Source organism: Anopheles stephensi, unplaced genomic scaffold (assembly GCF_013141755.1).
Source record: "Anopheles stephensi strain Indian unplaced genomic scaffold, UCI_ANSTEP_V1.0 ucontig336, whole genome shotgun sequence".
NCBI classification, from domain to species: Eukaryota; Metazoa; Arthropoda; class Insecta; order Diptera; family Culicidae; genus Anopheles; species Anopheles stephensi.
This window is the reverse complement of record NW_023405276.1, coordinates 65,357-73,503: the sequence shown is the minus strand read 5'-3', so window position 1 is coordinate 73,503 and position 8,147 is coordinate 65,357. Positions and strand designations below refer to the sequence as shown.

The 8,147-nt window shown below is 38.3% G+C and overlaps 1 long non-coding RNA gene across 1 annotated transcript; it reads left to right on the top strand.

The window, feature by feature from the left end:
- Positions 1-3,088: 3,088 nt before the first annotated feature.
- Positions 3,089-3,965, top strand: LOC118516578. The gene is made up of 2 exons (XR_004907921.1): positions 3,089-3,427; positions 3,500-3,965. It is a non-coding gene; the product is annotated as an uncharacterized LOC118516578 (long non-coding RNA).
- The last annotated feature ends 4,182 nt before the right edge of the window (positions 3,966-8,147 follow it).

The following is an 8,147-nucleotide window of genomic DNA, read 5'->3' as shown; positions in this document are numbered from 1 at the left end:
ATTCCCTTATTCAAAACTTAAAATTTTACGAAGGAAAAAAAAAAAATACGGCAACTAATAATAACAATTGACTCAAAATGACTTACAGTAGAACCATGAAGACTTTGAAGCGAGTGCAGCTCATCGTTGTCCACGTAGCGATGCTAACGAAGTGATGTCTACGAAGAGATGTCCCCGTAGCGTTGTACTCGTAGCGATGTCTTCGTAACGTCTCGAGATAGAAGGCTGATGTAACACTTCAGGTGGTCCTTTTGGGATGTCTTTCTACTAGGGGTCTTCGGTGTCGTTCGGGATGAGAGTCTCGAATACAGCAACTTCTCGTACACTTGTGCAGGTTTTATATTCACTTGGTTCACCTCACTTTTTGGTACTTGTACGTCCACGTCTTAAATTGATTTCACTAGCTTGTCACGACACTTAAAACTTTGTGCAGAGTTTTTGTATTGTTTTTCGTCTCACTTTCGTTTTTAGGTATACGTAGAACAATCAGCTAGTACCTCTAAACGTTATTGTGTAGGCTTTCTTTGATAACTTGTCACCTCACTTTGAACGTAGAGGTCCCTAATCGGGCGCCAGTTAAAAATTGTACTTTACACTTATAAAGGTTCGGACGCGGATATACACTTAAGACGTCTGGTTTTACTGCTGGTCAAATTAAGAGTGATTTATTTGAACTATTGATACATGTATGTGGATTGGGAGAATTGGATTGGAACAGGAAACGGAGGTGGTGCTGATTCAGCATCTCGGTTGCTAAGCCATTTGATGCAAACGATGTTGGTGCAAGTTCGGTGCGAAGCATAAGCTGACGACGCTGTTGGTGGTCCCGTACGAAACATAAGCTGACGTCGCAGGAATTACTGGGTCACCGGATGTTCGACGGGTTCGACGGGTTAACTAGCGCAAAGATTTCAATTATTTTTGATTCATCCTTTTGTAACTCAGGGACCTTAAGGATGAACAACAGCTTCTCACGATTAACTGCGATTTTAGGTGTAACGAAAGTAATGGCTTCATCGGGAACATCTGTCTTAACTCCTTGATCTGCTAAAAGTTGTATTACTATGCCGATTTCTTGAGGAGACTATGGTTTGATGCTTGTTATTGACATTTTAGACAACGAGATATAACGATATTTTGATCGTATCTATATTGATCAATACCATCAACATGTCAAATTCATTCAGAACGATGTCGTTTTTCCGTAGTATGAGTTGCTCCATCTCGCTTGTAAGTGCTTTAATTTTGTTTCCGAGTTGTTCGTTGACGGGAAATTGCATGTTGTTGCTTTCAATGAGTTCGTTCATTGTAATATTAATAATCTGCAGGTCATGAGCACCTGGGCTTCCTCCGATCCATTTCCAAGCCGACCCTATAGCTTCTATGCTCCTTGTTAAACGTTTCCTTGGTTTTATGTGAATTAAACTTGAATGCAAATTACTGATTTTATGTTTCGCGATTATGGATAGGGAACTATTGGTTGGTCTGTAAACAACTTGAGTTAACTGATTTATAGTATTTTCGATGTTCGAAGTTGATTTCATGGACTACATTTTTGCATTTTACATGGATGTTTTTCTAGTATGAGAATTGGTTGATCTATTAAATTTGTTATTTTAGTTCTTGTGCATTTGTATTACATAGTATCAAAATGAAAATAAACCCTAATAATTTCATTTTCTCTACCTTTTTTTTTACTTTGTAACGGTTATGTTTCACGATATTAAACTGATTTGTTTTCATAAAAATAAGACTCCTTATCGTCCGGACTATTGCCTACTTCCAGAAACTTTTTATTCGTTTCGATTTTTTGCGGATTAGGTATTACTCCTTCATGGGAAAAAATGTGACCAAGGAATTCTACTTCTTGGGGAACAAATTCCGATTTATTAAGCTGCACTTTAAGATTTGTAAGATTCAAGATGAGATGTCCAAGCTGATCTCGATGGTCTAATTATACCATCTTTCAAAAATTTTTTTATTTGAAGATTTACTTCTTCAACATAAGCAGCGGGTTAAGGGTAAACTCGTTGGTGTACTGGAATTTCGTCAGTGGTATATATAAAACATTTAACATTTGTTGCACAGGTTAGCTTCGCGTCGGGTTCATAAAAAACTGATTTGTTCATGTGGAGAATTTTGCATAACCTTTTTTTCACATCGTTGCTTAAATGGTCAGTACGAAAATCGGTCATATGGTCACTTGCTTTTCCATTTTCGTATCGTCTGAGGGGTATCGTAAACGGTATGCTATCGTCAGTATTAATTGTCATTGCACAGTTTTTAAATGATATATCAGCACAAATGCTATCAAGAATGTTGGTGCCTATTATTCCAGCAAAGAACGGATGAAAATCGTGTACCAGAAATTGAAATGGGGCCATGCATTTTGGAGCAAAAAATTTGATATCTATTGCAAGAGTGGTATTGAATTTTCCACATACTGAACTTATATTTTTTGAACATATTTTGTAAGGTCGGTTACCTCCATAACTGGCTGCTAATTTTGATGATACGACATTAATATCAGTGCCTGTATCGATCAAAAATGGGTACTCTCCCTGTGTGGTTGGCAAATTGACGAAAGGGAGGAGTGAACTCACCAATTCGCGTTCCATTCGAAAAAATGGCTCTCGTAAGCTTGATATTGATAATTTACACTTTGTGAAATTGTGTAAAGCTTTTGATTTTGAGAGGATTGCTCATTTCTATCTAGATAAGATTCGTTTAATGGTTGTGAACCTTCTACATACTCTAGAGGGGTGTTCGTATTGTTAGTAGTTGCTTTATCCATAGCATTTGCATGTTCGTAACGGGGGCGTTTAGCATTATAATTTGATCTAACATTTGACTGCAATGATTGATCAACCTCCATAGGAACTGGGAGATTATTATTCACTCTGTTGTAATTTTGAGGGAGATGAAATTTCTGTGAATGTGGTGGGGTTGGATAATTATTTCTTTGATAATGTCCATGCCTTGTCACAAATTGATTTCTGTTCGGTGTGAAAATTGGTCTAGGTTGAACATAATGTCTAGGTTGGTAGAAATTTTGTTGGTGTATGGGTTGTTGCCTATGTGTTATTCCCACATAACCTCCTTACGACCACAAAGTCTGATATAAGTCGGTAGATTTTAGCTTGTACTGACTATCCGACTTTGTGGTCTTAAAGGAAAATTGGTTCCGAGACGTGCTATTTTATCTCATGTCGGCAAAAAAAAATTATGGGAGAAAAATAAATTGTTGAAATATTTCTGAAATGACTGGAAATGTTTCACCTTTTAACTGATTTTTGAATGATTTCATCAGCTTCGATTTTTTTTCCCAATTCGTTCAGTTGCCTTTTTGATTTATCGAAGAATGCTTTGACAAATTTTGCTTCGTCAATTGACAATTGTAGGCGTGCTTTGGTGCATATTGCGTGGTGTAGGTTTTGTTGTTTATAAAAGTGCATTTTTGACTTAATTAACTATGATCATGTTTTTCAATTGGTTGTAGTGAAATGTCACACGAAAATTACGCACGTTACTGGAAAAAGAGTGGCATTTTGTATAGAAGGAAAAGGCAATTAGCAGCACTCAGAGAACAGTGCGATTCTGTCGGAGTGTCAACCTTTGACCACACTGTTCATGGGAAGTTTTAGTCCATCTTCTATTTGTCCTCTAGGATTAGATGAAATTGTGATTCATGTGCTGATATTCTCATTAATTTTTAGATGCGGTTGAATCTGCCATCGACGATACATCTGCCATCGACGTAGAAGACCATATCGCTTCTTCTTCTGGTTCTAGTCGGTGAAAATTACCATGAAATGTAGGTATTGTTTTTTATTCTTTCGACGGTGTCTTGCCCGCGCAACGTGTGTAAGAAGGAGAAAAAGCATAGCTTCGATGTGTTCGATTGTTGTGTCAAAAAACTCATCGAAAGTCAACGAATAAAAGTCTAAAAAAAATTGAACGAATAATTTAAATTGTTGATTTATTTCATTTCAAAAGTGGTTGGATGAAACGTTTCAAAACTCAGCTGAAAAATTTCGGGACCGTGTATGAAACATTTCACATTTATGGTTTGTTTGTTATAATCCTATAATCCTAAAAGGAGAAGAGTCCTTTTTATGGTATGCCAATCGGGGGCGATACAATCCCAACTGACATCTGTTATACAAAAACGCTTAAAATTAAAAAAAAAATTGAATAATCTTCGCCATAACTGCTCGCGTCATACTCGAATCAATAAAAAATGTGTATGTGTGCGTGAGCAACGGATTTATGAAGCATTCAACTCGGCCTGCCATGTTTTTATTTGTTGATTTAGACATTTTGTACTTTGGCGTCAATTCAATCTAGCGTCCAGCTTAGCTCAAGTGTTTGGGTAAAAAAGCAGAAAAGTATTGAACGTAAAAAGGTAAGAAAGTAAAAAGTTCGCAATGTCTACGCCACCGGTAAAGAGAAGCCGAAAAGTGATGAATCGGGCGAATAAGATGCTAGCGGTCTTACATTCGGAGGTCCGCCAGCAAAACCGGGATGAGGAAGTGCCGGGACCGAGCCGGATTGTCCCTCGACTCATTGGTAAGTTTTTCAATAATTGCTTACTAATACTAGATATAGGTTTGTGAAGTTGTGAACAAAAATCGTGATAAGGAAAAAAAGTGATATCCTGTGCGCGTAATGTTTTTCTTTTGTTTACGTTTGTGTGTGCCGTAAAATGTTCCGGTGCAGAATCGTACAAAGACCGGATCGGCGTTGTGTTCCCCTCGTGTTGGGCCAAACGATAGTACTTTCTGTGAATAAATTTGTGGGATTAATCATAAGTGAAAAATAAGTGACACTCCGCTCCGTGAATGTTTGGCGGTCCTGTGGCCGATGCGGTAGCAGGCCGGGTCTTCCTACGGTAGCACCGTGTATTGAATCCGGACCGTCTGCGTGCCGTACCGTTCACTGGGATTTGTATTCAGCAACGTATAGAATTAAGCCACAAACAGCCATAAATGGTTGGCCAGTGAAGGTTATAGGGCAAAGTAATAGTGAAGAAATAGAGAGTCACAGCAAAACAAACATCTAGTTTGTTGATTGATTGCAGTGCAAGCTTGGTGCCACCGGTAACTATTTAATCCCAGCAGATTTACAGCCCTTCAAATCGTTATGGCCTTTATTGTACAGGAAAAAGTGATAACATTAGGAACAACGTTACAACAATCGTGGGAGGTACAAAGGATTCAAGTGACCGGAAATTAGTTGCTCTTAGTGTTGTTATGTATTAATATATAGTTATGCACGGACCTACATCCGAACCTCCCGAACCAGCCAAAAGCACATAACCTCCAGGACTACGCGACAGCAGAACAGCCGAATCAGAACAGCGGGTTATTCACATCCACCCTCTTCGGAACGAACCAGGACAACCCCAAATCACACCCAACCGAATCGATCGACTTCGATCACCAGGAGAGCTACTAAATCAGCAATTTAAACTTGTAGGCACAGCCAACCAGCAAGGCAGTAGAGTAGGTTAGTTTTGGAATTAATAAACGTACCAGTGAGTACATAACATTCGAAATTGTGAATATTTTTTTTAAATAATAGTTGCTTTCCAAACAGATTATTATATGGTGCATTGTATAGCCAGTAATAGATTTTTTTTCGTTTTTGCAGATTCAACTATCCAGGGTGAAAATCAACCCCAGGAGATGGAAGATTCTTTCCAGCTGGCTAATCGCACCGACGCAGCATTCGGCGAAAATAGTTTTAATATTTTTGGTGGTGGTTCAGAAGGGGATTTAGATGTAGAAGAAATAGATGACAGTAGTACGGTAGAGCAAGGTGGTGGGATAATAGATTTAGAAGGTAGTGTAGAAGTTGATAACGACGATGTTCACGAAAGTGATAATAGCGTTGACAGTGAAGTTGACGAACGGGTTGACGAATCCACGGCTGCCCATATCTGCAAAAACCATTCAAATATTGGTGATTGCTTAAGAGATTGGGCAATCGTGCATAATCAACCACGTTCATCAGTAAATGAAATTTTAGATATTTTCAGAAAATGGACCGCTCTACCGCTTCCCAAGGACTCGCGTACGTTGTTGAAAACATCAACAACCATCGGCCAGGAGATACGAACCGTACCAGGAGGAGAGTTTTGGTACAAAAGAATTGAAAATAAGCTCAACAGTTACTTTCAGTAAGTATGTGTAAGACGATGAAAAATAATATATCTTTAATTATGTATTTATCTTATTATATTTTAGGTCAAAAGCTCCGTCAACACATATTATTTCCATTCAGCTTTCCATAGATGGGCTTCCTCTTCATAGAGGGGGACCAATGCAAGTTTGGCCCATCTTAATGAAAGTTGAACAGATGCCCAATGCTCCGATTATGATGATCGGAATGTTCTGTGGGCCGGCGAAACCTGAAAGTTTGGAAGTTTTCCTAAGGCCGTTGGTAGAAGAGGGCAAACAAATCCATGAAAGAGGATTGCTTATTGGTGAGGAAGTACGGCAATTAAAAATTCGCGCTATAATTGCAGATTCACCTGCGCGGGCTTTCATAAAAGGTATGTAATATAATGTAGAACAATTGGAAATGTATAGAAATCAATCTAATGATGCATTTTTTGCAGCAACAACCTACTTTAACGGATACCATGGCTGTATGAGATGTACCTGTGTGGGAGTATATGTGGCAAACAAAATAATTTTCGACACAGTTGGTGCTCCCCTAAGAACTGATACAGGATTTCGAGCGAGGGAATGTCCTGGCCATCATCAAGCATGGCGGACTCCGTTAGAAGAATTACCGGATTTCGACTTGGTTGAAAACGTACCTACGAGTGATCGCCTTCATACATGTGATCTAGGGGTTACTCGCCAACATTTGTTGAATTTAGTTGAAAATAAGTTTCGTATAATTAGATTATCTTTTGCAGCAAAACAGTGGATAACAAAATTCCTAACCAAAGTGCAGCTTCCCTCTGAGATTCATCGTAAACTCAGAGGGTTGAATGCAATCCGTTTTTGGAAGGGTACAGAATTTCGCACGTACTTGCACTACGTCAGTCCAGTGCTGATGGAGGAAATTTTAAGCGGGGAAGCATATTGTCATTTTTTGCTGTACTTTTGTGCCCTGACAATATTTTCTTCTTCATTTCATCGACGTCATTGGGAAATTGCAGCTGGTTTTTTAAATTCTTTTGTTAAAAAATTTGGGGAGATTTATGGTCGGGAGCATCTTTCCAGTAACGTCCATAATCTACAACACATTGCACAGGATGTTTATCAGTACGGGCCTCTAGATGAATTTTCAACGTACTGCTTTGAAAATCACCTGCAACTCATTAAACGCTCAGTTCGATCAGGCTTTCGGTGCGGTGTTCAAGTGGCGGCACGCGCAGAAGAACGATCTGCTATTGAAGTCGCAAGTACAAGCTCAAATCGTCGCTACCCTCGCTTTACTACAAACGGCAAAGGAATTTTTTTATCCTCTGATTTTGTTTTGCGCCCATTACCCAGAGACGAATGGTTTCTTACAAAGGGTAATGGGATAGTAAAATTTTTAAATGTTACACAAAATGATGATACCTTTTCTATTACAGGGACACAATATGAATATAACTTTAATTTATTTTCGTTTCTTTTCAACGAGGATGATCCTGAATCAGTATTTTCATCATCGGACATTCTCATTTACGAAATACCCGAAGATGTTCCGACACAAACCGTAGAAGTGGATTTGGACTGTATTCGATGCAAACTTGTGGCCATTAAACCAGCATCTAGACCCGGAATAACGGTATTTCTACCTCTTTTGCACACCCTTCGATCCGATTGAGTGAGTTTATCTCTCTGAGCATGTTATAAACTGTTGCTCATGTTTAATGTTAATATTTTCTTTACAGATAGAAAGATAAACGGTTTTCAAACAAAGCTCATGAAAGATTACAGTTTTATGAGCTTCCGATCGTAACAACATTATCCCCACTCAAAGTAATAAGTATTCGAATAATATTTCTATTATTAGAAATAGGTTTTAATTGGTTTCTTGGAGTTGTATTAATACATACATATATATAGCACATGTAACTAATACATGTGTATAGTAATTCAATTAACAGTTGTGATCACTCTAATTATGTTAATTTTGATTTC